General features: G+C 46.8%; 1 long non-coding RNA gene across 3 annotated transcripts in view; it reads left to right on the forward strand.

Annotated features, from left to right (window-relative positions):
- Positions 1–13,851, forward strand: part of LOC129539776 (uncharacterized) — a 68,957-nt gene that overhangs the window by 15,651 nt on the left and 39,455 nt on the right. The window contains exons 2-4 of one of the 3 annotated variants that reach the window (XR_008682518.2): positions 5,825–5,984; positions 6,785–6,895; positions 9,129–9,963. This is a non-coding gene — a long non-coding RNA (uncharacterized LOC129539776). Of the gene's footprint in view, positions 1–5,824; positions 5,985–6,784; positions 6,896–9,128; positions 9,964–13,851 lie in introns of those variants that run through there. The other 2 variants (XR_016038601.1, XR_016038600.1) reach the window with 2 other exon arrangements.

The following is a 13,851-nucleotide window of genomic DNA, read 5'->3' on the forward strand; positions in this document are numbered from 1 at the left end:
TTGGCCAGGCCCCTTTGTGCAGTGCACAGACCGCATAACCATCCATGGCGACCTTGCCTGACCACCATTTGTGTTCCGGCTGATTAATCCTTTGTATCAAGGTGCCATCCAGAATATGAAATTTTATTCCAGTTAAGAGTTGCTAGAAGTGCTGGTCTATTATGCAAACTCTGCTGCTGCTGCTAAGTCGCTTCAGTCGTGTCCAACTCTGTGCGACCCCATAGACAGCAGCCCACCAGGCTCCTCCGTCCCTGGGATTCTCCAGGCAAGAACACTGGAGAGAGTTGCCATTTCCTTCTCCAATGCACGAAAGTGAAAGTGAAGTCGCTCAGTCGTGTCCAACTCTTAGCGACCCCATGGACTGCAGCCCACCAGGCTCCTCCGTCCATGGGATTTTCCAGGCAAGAGTACTGGAGTGGGGTGCCATCGCCTTCTCCGATGCAAACTTTATTCAGGACTTTATGACAAAGATGTCATTTTTGATCTCTGAAATCGGCTGAAATTCAAGACTTAAAGGAAATTTAGGAAAACTCCAGGGCCTGGTTAAAAAAAAGTTTCATTTTCTGACACGTAAACTGCAGGCTTTCGTGGAAGCTCTCCATCATACGTTCTGGCAGACACTCTTGAAATGTCAAGGGACATGACTCTTTCCCCTCAGTGAACACATTATTGAGAAGGTGAGAGTGGGTGTGTAGGAGTGAGGCGACAAGGTGTCTCAGGCCATGATGAGAATAACATGGAAACCACAATGAAGGCATGGATGGATACAGGGAAGAAAATGATCTCGGGGAGGAGAAAATGCCTTGGGAGATGGCTCCACTAATTCCGATTCACTCATTCAGTTTCTTGCAGCTAACATGAGTCTCGCTACCTTTCTGAAAGCTGAGTACAGAAAATCAAGTCAGGAGCTTTCCCAAGACAGAGGACCCGCCTGCTCTTACATCATGAACCATCTGCCCCTGTATCTGTAAATATAGGAGGCAGTGTAGACTAGTAAACAGTTAAGGATGTGAGTCTAGAGCCAGAATGAATAGTGAAAGTGTTTCGCTTGGTTGTGTCTGACTCTTTGGGACCCCACGGACTGCAGCCCGCCAGGCTTCTCTGTCCATGGAATTCTCCAGGCAAGAATACTGGAGTGCGTAGCCATTCCCTTTTCCAGAGGACCTTCTTGACCCAGGGTTCGGACTTGGTTCTCCTGCATTGCAGGCAGGTTCTTCACTGTTCTGAGCCACCAGGGAAGCCCAAGAGCCAGGATGTGCTGGGCTAAGTTTCTTCAGCCACATCTGACTCTTTGGGACCCCATGGACTGTTGCAGCCTGCCAGGCTCCTCTGTCCATGGAATTCTCTAGGCAAGAACACTGGAGTGGGTTTTGCCATTTCCTTCTCCAGGGGATCTTCCCGACCCAGGGATTGAACCTGCGTCTCTTGAGTCTCCTGTTTTGGCAGGCGGATTCTTTACCACTAGGGCCACCTTGGAAGCCAAGGGCCAGAATGGCTGGGTTCAAATCGCACCTCTGTCACTTTCCAGCTGTGTGACCTTGGACATGTTACTTAACTGCTTGTGATAGTTTGATAATGTGCCCACAACCCTTTAACTCTCCTCTTATCAGAATTTGAGTCAGGACTTCCCTGGTGATTCAGTGGCTAAGACTCTGAGCTCTCAATGCAGGGAACCCAGATTCGATCCCTGGTCAGGGAACTAGATCCCACAGGCCTCAGCTGAAGATCCCGCAACCAAGACGCAGTACGGTCAAATACATAACTATTAAAAAAAAAAAGAAAGAAAGAATTGGAGTCTTTGGGGGATTCCCTGGTAGTGTACTGGTTAGGACTCTGGGCTTTCACTGAGGAGGAACCAGGTTCAATCCCTGATCAGGAACTAAGATCCTGTAAGCCACTGGAGTGGGGAAAAAAAAAATTACAGTCTCAGTCCCTTCCCCTTGAACCCAGGTATGGATTTAAGAGTGTGCAGACAAACAGAATGCAGTAGAAGTAACCATATAATTTCCAAGGCATGGTTAGAAAACACCACACAGTTTCTGGTGGTTTCTTTGGGGTCACTCATGTTGGGAGCCTTCAGCCAGCCACCCTAGGCTACCTTGTAGAAAGAGATCACATCCAAAGACAGAGATACCTGAGGAGCCCCAGCCATCTAACCCCAAGCCATTGAGCTTATGTCCCTGGAGAAGGCAATGGCACCCCACTCCAGTACTCTTGCCTGGAAAATCCCATGGATGGAGGAGCCTGGTAGGCTGCAGTCCATGGGGTCGCACAGAGTTGGACATGACTGAAGCGACTTGGCGGCAGCAGCGGCTTATGTCCCAGGCATGCAAATAAAGAAGCATTTGAGTTGATCTCAGCCCCAGGCACCGATTGACTAGAAACTCCTGACAGAGATTCTGAGAGAACTGTCTGAGTTAGTCCCCAGACAGCCCCCCAATCTGTGAGCTAAATAAATGAGTGTTATTGTTTTCAGATCATCATTCTGGGCTGGTTTGTCCTAATGCAGTATAGCTGATACAGATTTTTTGATATCTAGACCTGGAGAGTTGCCTAATACATGGCGTGGGACTAGGAGGTGTGCAGAAATCATATGGGTTTGAAGCTATTGTTAGTGGAAGCCTGATGGCCCTCCAGGAGTCTGCTGGTGAAGACTTACAGGAAAGTGAGGTCAATGTTATTAGAAGCAGCAGGAGAGGGATCTTTATTAGGCAGTAGAGGAAAATTTACAACATTTTCACTTGAGGTGATGTGGACAATAGAAAATAGACCTGATTAGCCAATGATTCGCACTAAGCAGATTTTTGAGCAGAATGTTAAAAAAAATGCCAGATATGCAGATGACACTACCCTAATAGTAGAAAGTGAAGAGATACTTAAGAGCCTCTTGATGAAGGTGAAAGAGGAGAGTGAAAAAGCTGCCTTAAAACTCAACATTCAAACTAAGATCATGGCATCCAGTTCCATCACTTAATGGCAAATAGATGGGGAAACAATGGAAACAGTGAGAGACTTTATTTTCTTGGACTCTAAAATCACTGCAGATGGTGACTGCAGCCATGAAATTAAGAGATGCTGGCTCCTTGGAAGAAAAGTTATGACAAACGTAGACAGCGTATTAAAAAGCAGAGACATCACTTTGCTGACAAAGGTCCATATAGTCAAAGCTATTTTTCTAGTAGTCATGTATGGATGTGAGAGTTGGACCATAAAGAAAGCTGAGTGCCAAAGAATTGATGCTTTTGAACTGTGGTGTTGGAGAAGACTCTTGAGAGTCCCTTGGGCTGCAAGGAGATCAAACCAGTCAATCCTGAAGGAAATCAGTCCTGAATATTCATTGGAAGGATTGACACTGAAGCTGAAGCTCCAATACTTTGGCCACATGATGGGAAGAGCCAACTTGTTGGAAAAGTCCCTGATGCTGGAAAAGATTGAAGTCTGGAGAAGAAAGAGGCGACAGAGGGTGAGATGGTTGGATGCCATCATCAACTCGATGGACATGAACTTGAGCAAACTCTGGGAGATAATGAAGGACAAGGAAGCCTGGTGTATTGTAGTCTACGGGGTCGCAAAAAGTCGGACATGACTTAGAGACTGAACAGCAATAACAAATGATAAAGATAGAGAAATATGAGTTTAAAAGGGAGCTTTAATTTTTTTTTTAAATTCACCTGACAAACTTTATTTTATTTTTTTCTCACTTTTAACTTTTATTTATTTATTGGAGGCTAATTATTTTACAATATTATATTGGTTGGCTTTGCCATACATTGACATGAATCCGCCCCGGGTGTACATGAGTTCTCCCTCCCGAACCCCCCTCCCACCTCCCTCCTCCCCTTATCCTCCCTCTGGGTCATCCCCACACATCAGCCCCGAGCATCCTGTAACATGCATCGACCCTGAACTGGTGATTCGTTTCACATATGATAATATACATATTTCAATGCCATTCTCCCAAACCATCCCACCCTCACCCTCTCCCACAGAGTCCCAAACACTGTTCTATACATCTGTGTCTCTTTTGCTGTCTCGCATACAGGGTTATCATTTGCATCTTTCTAGATTCCATATATATGTGTTAGTATACTTTATTGGTGTTTTTCTTTCTGGCTTACTTCACTCTGTATAATAGGCTCCAGTTTCATCCACCTCATTAGAACTGATTCAAATGCATTCTTTTTAATGGCTGAGTAATACTCCATTGTGTATATGTACCAAAGCTTTCTTATCCATTTGTCTGCAGATGGACATCTAGGTTGCTTCAATGTCCTCGCTATTATAAACAGTGCTGTGATGAACATTGGAGTACATGTGTCTCTTTCAATTCTGGTTTCCTCAGTGTGTATGCCCAGGAGTGCGATTGCTGGATTGGAAGCTTTACTTTTAAATTTTTGTTTACTTATAAACTTTTTTACTTTTGTTTACTTATAAACAAAATTTATAAGAAATATAAAAAAAGCCAAGGATTTGTTTGGTTTGCAAGTAAATCATGTTTCTCATTCTCAGACTCCCCAGGTAAGAATTCTCAAACTATGAAAGGGCTTCAGGACAAAGATATAATTCAGAATAGGACTATAAGAACCTTTAATAAAACTTCAAAAAGAGCTAACACTTCCTGAAATCTTTCAGATAGACAAAAGCCCTCTATTTCAAGAGTGTGCCTCACAGATTCTCTTCATTAAACAATAGGGCTTCTAAAACTGTAAGGGGATAATCCTTCCTGAAAGTTAAAGTCTCTCAGTCATGTTCGACTCTTTGCAACCCCATGCACTATACAGTCCATGGAATTTTCAAGGCCAGAATACTGGAGTGGGTAGCTGTTCCCTTCTCCAGGAGATCTTCCCAACCCAGGGATCGAACCCAGGTCTCACACATTGCAGGTGGATTCTTTACTGTCTGAGCCATTAGGGAAGCCCCAACAGCATCCATAGGAAACTCACAAAGTTTTAAACTGAATTACATTGGCAAAAGCACCATCAGCTTATACTAAAAGGGACAGAGTAGAACAAAATGACCCCCTGCAACTTTTTTTTTTTTTTTTGAACTTTAGGCCCCCAAATTCTGTGGGAAGGAAGAAAACTCAGAAAACAGCTTTCTGGCTGTTTCAGCTTTTTTTGGCTCAGTTGCCCAAAAAAACAGCCACTCTTTTTTTTGTTTTAGTAGAAAAGAAGGAAAAATTAAGAAAGTGGAAGCAAAAACCCAGAGGATAGATCTAAGAACCACAGAGAAATTTTCCCAGGCAGTTGAACAGAGCTCTAATCATGAAATTGACCATGCGCGCCTGGCTGGCTTTCAAAATTGCTATGGACTAGTGACTCCTGTGTGCCTCCTTCTCCAACCATTTTGAAGTGGTCCTCCTATGCCCGTTCCATTACTGTGTATTGGATGTGTATGGAAGAAATAAGTTGTCTCTTTAGCTCACAAGTCTTTAGAGAAAGAGGAATAGTACTCAAGGAACTGTGCCTGAGGAATTGCCTCTGAGGACCCTCTTCCATAACTGGGTGATTTAGATGACAGGAATCTAGACCTCCAGTCTAAACCTGACGCCATAGTAGATGAGACTTTGGGGAGATCACTGGACGCAAGTGAGTGTATTTTGCATATGAGAAGAATGAAATGAACTGATGTGCAGAGAGTAGTCTATGACGGTTCTAATGGCTCAAATTTGTTGACACATTTTCTACCAAGAAACAGAATTGATGTCCCCTCCCCCATGTCAGGGTTCAGCCTTAACAAATAAAATATGGCAGAGATGACACTGTATTACTTCCAAGACTCGGTAGGAAAGGTATCACAGCTTCTGTTTTGCTCTCTCTCCCAGGACACATGCATTCGGATTTCTGAGTTGCCATGGAAAAAGTCCAGTTATTCTGAAGCTGCCATGTTGGAGCGCTCAGGTGGAGAGGTCATATAGAGTTAGAGATGCCCCAGGACCCTGCTTCAGCCTGCCCTTGTTCGCATCCTCACAGCCCAAGTGCCAGGTATGTGGAGGGGCCTTTAAGACAAACCCAACCTCGGTCACAGTCTGACTACAACCTTATAAGACCCTAAGCGCAGAATTTCCCAACTGAGTTACTTGTTACCTGAGCCACAGGATCTGGGAAAGGTAATAAACCATCATTTCATTGAAACCCACTAAGGAGTTCTAGAGTTGTTTGTAACTCAACAATAGATAACCCCTCATTTTTTTTTTTTTTTTTTGGCCACACTGTAAGGCATGTGGCATCTTAGTTCCCCAACCAGAGATCAAGCCTGTGCCCACCTGCAGTGGAAGCCCAGAGCTTTAACCAGAGAGAATGTTAATTGATTCGTTTACTGTTAGCTGTGCTGGGTCTTCGCTGCTTCGCATGGGCTCTCTCTAGTCGCGCGAGCGAGGGCTCCTTTTCATTGTGGTGGACAGGCTTCTCATTGCAGGGGCTTCTCTTGTTGCTGAGCATGTTTCCAAATGTACAGGCTTCAGAGCTGAGGCATGTGGGCTCGGTAGCTGTGGCTCACAGGCTCTAGAGCAAGTTGTGGCGCAATGGCTTAGTTGCTCCACAGCTTATGGTATCTTCCCAGACCAGGGACTGAACCCATGTTCCCTGAATTGGCAGGAGAATTCTTGTCCACTGTGCCACCAGGGAAATTCGTTTCCCTATAAACTTTTTAAGTAAACTTTTCGTTATCTATAAATAGGGCTAATGATAATACCTATTTCAAAGAAGGGTAAATGAGTTACATTTGTGAAGCCTTCAGCATGGTGTGAACCTAACATTCAATAAATATTACTTAACTTTTGCAGAACTTCTGAGGATTGTTATCCTGAATGATAACTTCGGATCAAGCAAAAGTGATATTTAAAGTTTACTCCATCCAAGAAGAAACTATTTGCCTGACAGTGTTTATTTGTTGAGTAAGTGAAAAAAGAAGAAGAAGAAAAAGAACACTTTTGGGTGTTAGCTGGTCTCCAGAGATGAGCTTCCTTATATTCATTGCCTTATAGAGTCTCTGCCCTCTGATGGAGAAGGATAAGAGGTTTATGGAAGCTTCCTGATGGGAGAGATGGACTGAGGGGGAAACTGGGTCTTGTTCTGATGGGCAGGGCTATGCACAGTAAATCTTTAATCCAATTTTCTGTTGATGGGCGGGGCTGTCTTCCCTCCCTGTTATTTGACCTGAGGCCAAACTGTGGTGGAGGTAATGAAGATAATGGTGACCTTCAGAAGATCCCATGCACACACTGCTACACTCAGTTCCCTCAGCCCTGCAGCAGGCCACCTCCGACCCACACCTCCACTGGACACTCCTGGGCAAGTCTGGGTCAGTCTCCTGTGGGGTCACTGCTCCTTTCTCCTGGGTCCTGGTGCACAGAACATTCTGTTTGTGCCCTCCCAGAGTCTGTTTCCCCAGTTCTGTGTAAGTCTGGCAGCTCTATGGTGGGGTTAATGGTAACCTCCTCCAAGAGGGCTTATGCCATACCCAGGTCTGCTGCACCCAGAGCCCCTGCCCCTGCAGCAGTCCACTGCTGACCTCCACAGGCGACACCCAAACACCTGACTGGCCTCTTGAGAAATCTGTGTGCAGGTCAAGAAGCAACAGTTAGAACTGGACAGGGAACAACAGACTGGTTCCAGATTGGGAAAGAAATACATCAAGGATGTATATTGTCACCCTGTATATTTAACTTATATGCAGAGTACATCATGAGAAATGCTGGGCTGGATGAAGCACAAGCTGGAATCAAGATTGCCGGGAGAAATAGCAATAACCTCAGATATGCAGATGACACCACCCTTATGGCAGAAAGTGAAGAGGAACTAAAGAACCTCTTGATGAAAGTGAAAGAGGAGAGTGAAAAAGTTGACTTAAAACTCAACACTCAGAAAACTAAGATCATGGCATCTGGTCCCATTACTTCATGGCAAATAGGTGGGGAAACAGTGACACACTTTATTTTTTGGGGCTCCAAAATCACTGCAGATGGTGACTGCAGCCATGAAATTAAAAGACACTTACTCCTTGGAAGAAAAGTTATGACCAACCTAGTCAGCGTATTAAAAAGCAGAGACATTACTTTGCCAACAAAGGTCTGTCTAGTCAAAGCTATGGTTTTTCCAGTAGCCACATATGGATGTGAGAGTTGGACTGTGAAGAAAGTTGAGCGCCGAAGAATTGATGCTTTTGAACTGTGGTGTTGGAGAAGACTCTTGAGAGTCCCTTGGACTGCAAGGAGATCCAACCATTCCATCCTAAAGGAAGTAAGTCCTGAATATTCATTGGAAGGACTGATGTTGAAGATGAAACTCCAAAACTTTGGCCACCTGATGCAAAGAACTGACTCATTTGAAAAGACCCTGATGCTGGGAAAGATTGAAGGCAGGAGGAGAAGGGGACGCTAGAGGATGAGATGGTTGGATGGCACCACTGACTGATGGACATGAGTTTGAGTAAACTCTGGGATCTGATGATGGACAGGCAGACCTGGCGTGCTGCAGTCCATGGGGTCGCAAAGAGTCTGACACAACTGAGCGACTGAACTGAACTGAACTGAGAGTCTCTGCCCACACTGAATCTGCTCTGGGACCGCAACTCTCCTTAAGCATAGAATATAGCCAAAGTGGTGCTGCCTCAGTGTTGGCCTAAGCTCTAGTGAGGTGTGGGGGCTCCCGTTTTTGCACTTTTGAGAGCCCTGCGCTGTCAATATAAGAAGTCTTGTTCCCTGCTGAAGAATTCCACATGAAGAGGGAGAAACCCTGAGACTAGTTGGAGACAGAGGGAACTCCAGCAATCCTAGAGTCCCAGCTGAGCCCAGCCTTTCAGGGTCCTGGCCAGGGTGACAGGCACAAAAATCTGGCATCTTGATTCAGACAGTCAAGTGCCCAGATGACTGCCACCCCAGGTGCCATCTGACTTGTAGCAGCATGAGAGACCCTAGCGAGACTGATAGAAGAACTGTCCAGGTAACTTGTAAAATCTTGAAAGATGATCAATATTTGTTGTTCATTTTAAGCCACTATGTCTTAGAGTGGTTTGCTGTATTGAAGTAGATAACCAAAAAGGAAGCACCCAGGATAGCGCCTGGCATAGAGTAGGTTATCAATGAATATGGCTGACTAAATTAATGAACCTCTTCATTCTTTTCCTAGGGCCTGGTGCTCTGAGATGCCTCCCAGCCCCCTGCTCACCCCTCTGCACCTGTCTTATCTTATTGCCCAGGGACTACTGGGGCTAAAGTGAAAAGGGGGCTTCTGCTGGGCTCTTGAGTACACAAAAGTCTGAAATGAAAGTTTCCTTTGTGAGAAAAATCCCAGCCTCTGGATCTCTAAGGCAATTCTCCCCACTTTTTGGTAAAACAGGGGCAGGTTTTCTATGTTTCTTTTTTAAGGAAGTATTTATTGTCTGTTTGTTTAGCCGCATCAGGTCTTACTGTGTCCTGCAGGACCTTCTGTGACGCCACATGGACTCTCTAGTTGCTTCACGAGGACTTAGTTGCTCCTGCAGCATGTGGGATCTTAGGACCCAGACCAGGGATTGAACTCGTGTGCCCTGCATGGCAGGCAGATCCTTTATGACTGGTCCGCCTGGGAAGCCTGGAAGGTGGATTGTTAACCACCGGACCACCAGGGAAGTCCCTCATCTATATTTCTGAAGAGGAAAGAAGTGAGAATCAGCTCTGGAGTCCATGTACCCCGGGCTTGAGGCCATGCTCCTCCATGTCCTGACTACGTGACAGTGGCGTGCTGATTTATCTGCCAAATGGGCTCCAGATAAAGCTTCAGTGCAGAAACTCAACACGCTCTCCTCTGTTTAGCACTGGCAGCATAGCAGGTACCACAGAGCTGTGAGTGTGTCTAAACCAGGGTAAATCTCAGAGACAATGCCGAGCAAAATATGCCCATGGCCAAAGCGCACACCATTTGTGATTCCACTGAAACAAAGTCCCCAAAGGGGGAAAATTAACTGATGGTAAGAGAAAGAAACTCCTGAGAGTGGTTACCACTAACAGGGGGTTATTGACTATGAACAGCTCCAGGGTAACTTCTAGGGTATTTGAAATGTTCTATATTTTGATCCATTGAGCCATACCATTTAAGACACAGTTTGATGCCTATGTGTTACATCTTAATAAAGGAGTTGAGAAAATGTTAGCATATTATCCCTTCACTCAGGCATGATCTTTAGAAATTTCCTAACTTCCAGGCCTTCTGCCCCCACGGGGCTGTCTGTCCTTGCCTGCTCACCCCCAAGTCCACCCTGAGGGCAGCCTTGGGTGATGCTATCCTAGCGCTTGGCGTAAGCTGGCTGTCACTGCCAGGCTTGACCTGGAGTTGATTCCAGGGTGGGAACTCAGCTGGGACATGTGCTGACTTTTTGCTCTTGAGACGGGCTCTGGGGCTTTTCAAGACCTGAGTGGGGCGTCCTGCTTCAGGATCACTGGGAAGGCAGTTGTGGGATCCTCGATGCCCTTGGGAGTTCATGAGTGGGAAGGGAGTCTTACTACCCCCCAACGGAGAACTGGGGGCTTTAAGGGGGTGCTGCAGAGTGTGTGGAATAAATGAGCAGCAGGAGCACGTCCTTGGCATGGCGGGCCCAGTTCCTGGAAGGAGAGCTGGGAGGGGTGGGCGCTGAGGGCGTCCGGACAGGGCAGAAATAAAGAGCTTGTTCTGCTCACAAGCCTGCTATTTGAGGACCTGGAGCCATGACGTCCCTCAAAGTTTCCATTCTCTGCGCTGCAGCTGTTGGTTACGTGTTTCATTCAAAATGCTTTGCAGGAAGCAGCAGGCTCCACATTCCAGGGCTTTTAGTCATTTTTTCTCTCAGAGCTTTGGGGCCAGGATTAGAACGTTCTTCAAACCACACTGTCCTCGGCTGGACTCCCAAGAGGAAGTGGGTGGGCCCCTGGAGGATGAGAACATGGGCCCCAATTCAGCGATGGAATGAAACAAAGATTAAGGCCAGCACAAGTAAACTCCTAGAGAGCTGGCTGAGCCGGTGGCCCACGCAGGGTGAGGGCGGAAGCCTAAGAGTGGCGACTCTTGCCTTCCCAGCAATGGGCCACAGGGAACTCGAAGTCTGGCCCACATGTATGTGTGTGTGGTGTAGTATGAGACAGAACCAAATTCGTGGAGTGTTTCATCCTGAGGGACCCACACACTCTGCCCCTTGCTTTGGTTCTTGCCCTTAGGCCAAGCAAAGCGTGACATGCTGCAGGGTGGGTGTGGTGACATGTGTCTGGATTTGGGAGAGAAAGAGAAGCACTTTAGCAAGCGGACCCCGCAGATACATGAACCCAGAGAAACCACAACAAATGTTTTCTAAGTGTCTGCTATGTTCCTGGCGCTGGGCCGCATGTTGGCAAGACAACAGGGTACAAGATGGAATCCATCCTTGCCCTCACAGCAAGGCCTGGGAAATAAGGCCTGGAAGGAGTCCACAGAGATAAGGGGGAGACAGCAGATGAAAGGGATAGGGATGGTTAGGGGCCAGATTCTGGTGGGTAGAGAGGAGGCGAGTGTAGACGGCCTCCAGAGATTGTGTAGGTGGTGCAGTGCAGAGAGTGTGAAGGGCAGGACCCAGTAGAGGTTTGGGTGGGATGTGGTGGTGGAAGCTCTGGAAGGAGAAGGTGATTAATACGAGCAGAGCCCCAGCGATTCCGAAGCAGGATCCACTGCCCGCCCCCTGCCCAGGTCTTGAAAAGCCTCAGAGTCTGTTTCAAGGAGGAGAGAAGGGCCAGGGGTTCCTGGGCAGCTGTGCAGCCGGGTGCCACCTTGACCCTGAGCACCTGCGGCAGAGGGAAGGAAGTCCTGTGAGGAGTCTAGTCCAACATTTAGGCAAAAATGTCAAAAAAGTTCCTGCATGTAGGCAGAATTTAAAATATGGCCCGCTGAGATTTCTCATCTTAGTGCCTAATTATGAGAAGACATCAAGCCCCTGATTCTGTGACATTATATGCAAAATTATTTTTAAAACCTAATTAGGGTTTTGAATCAGTCAACTTTAATCAAAAGGGAGATTATCTGGTCGGTGTGCCTAATCACACAGGCCCTTTAAAATAAGTAGGGGGTTTGGACTTCCCTGGTGGCCTAGTGGCTAAGAATCTGCCTGCCAATGCAGAAGACATGGGTTTGATCCCTGGTCTGGGAAGATCCCATATGCAGTGGAGCAACTAATCTCCTGTGCCACGACTACTGAATTCTGCATGCCCCAGAGCCTGTGCTTCACAACAAGAGAAGCCACCACAATGAGAAGCCCATCTACTGCAATTAATAGTAGCCCCTGCTTATTTCAACTAGAGAAAGCCTGCACACAGCTATGAAGACCCAGCATAGCTATGTATAAAGTACATATTAAAAGCAGACAGTTTTCTCTGGGCTGCAGGCAGGAGAGGATATGACAGATTTGAAGCATGGGGGTGGGGTTGTTCCCTGTACATTCAATGACCTGAAGACAGAGGAGACCCCCTGGAAGGGGTGTAAGAGAGCAGCCTAGAGGAGCTGAGAGGGACGCCTGGCTGACAATTGGCAAGAAAAGAGCACCTCAGTCCAACAACCACAGGAGCAGAGATCTGCTACAATCAAAATGAACTTGGGAACAGAGTCTTGCCCCAGAACGTCTAGACACCCACCTAGCAAGCTCACACCTTGATTCTGGCTTTGCAGGCTCTGAGCAGAGAGCCCAGCTGAGTCCATCTGAACTTCTAACCTGTAGAACAGAGATAATTAATTTGTGTTGTATTAAGCTGCTAACTTTATGGTAGTTTGTTATGCTGCAACAGAGAACGAATACACTTCTGCTTTTTTATCTTGGGAAGTGTCTGAGGACACCTCCTTTGCATCAGGGCAGCCTGGATGCACGTGTCCAGGCTGAGGCTCAGGCCTGGACACGGCTGAAGGGCAGGCCTTGGCCAAGAGGATCTTGTTTTGCACTCAGGAGGGAGGGGGAGGGCAGCATCCTACACTCTTCTTTATAAGAACCACCCAGCGGCTCCTTCCACAGTACTGACTTCAGGCTGCCAAACCGCCCAGTACTGCATTCCCTGCAGAAGAGCAGAGCTCTGGGCGGAAACCAGAGAAGGGCAGTGACCTCGCCCTCCCCCTACTTCTCAGATGACAAGTCTGGGCTCTGTCAAGGCAAGAGAGGGGGAGCTGGGGTGCAGGGAGCAATAGAGTTCAGCTGCACCCTTCCCCACCCCCCATAAAAAAGCCTTCTTTGACTGCTTGGGACAGGGATTTTTAAGTTTTATACTTGCTTCCTTAATAACTTGTTGGACACAAAGTCAGGTACCCCTGGGAGTCCAGAAACGTTTGCAAGGAGGAAGATTAGGTTTCTGCTTTTTTGATTAAAAGCCCTAATGAAGGATTTCTCATTCCCACATGAAGTCTTTTCTCCAAATCTTCTCTGATTCTTCCCAGATGGTGTCCAGCTCTCCTCACCTCAGCCTCTGGCAGGGTGGGGCTTCAGAAAGTAGGAGGGGTTTGTGTCTGAGGGACTTGGGCTCTCAGCTCTGTTACTTAACCCTCTGAGGGGAGGGGAGGGAGTGGGCAATGTCCTGAGCCTTAGTTTCTTCCCATAGGATATGAGCCAAGAAATACACACAAGGTGCCTGATGGGCAAGAAGGAAGGAACAAATATTTTCCTTATGGCCTGCTTCACCTCAACACAACAACTACCTTGGATTTTTTTTTTTTTTTTTTGATAACTAGAAGTTTTATTCTGGTGATAGGAAGGCCTGGTTAGCCAGCAGCAAAAGTCTTCAGTCAGCAGATCTTGCCTCTGTGCTCCACCTTCTCAAAGCCACTTCCTCTCTCTGTATGCCCACTCCTTCTTTCCCTGCCTGGCCAGATCCCAGGGCCCTGGGGGTGGACACCC

This window comes from Moschus berezovskii, chromosome 11, assembly GCF_049115385.1.
Source record: "Moschus berezovskii isolate FMDL1 chromosome 11, NW_MosBer_1.0, whole genome shotgun sequence".
Taxonomy (NCBI): Eukaryota; Metazoa; Chordata; class Mammalia; order Artiodactyla; family Moschidae; genus Moschus; species Moschus berezovskii.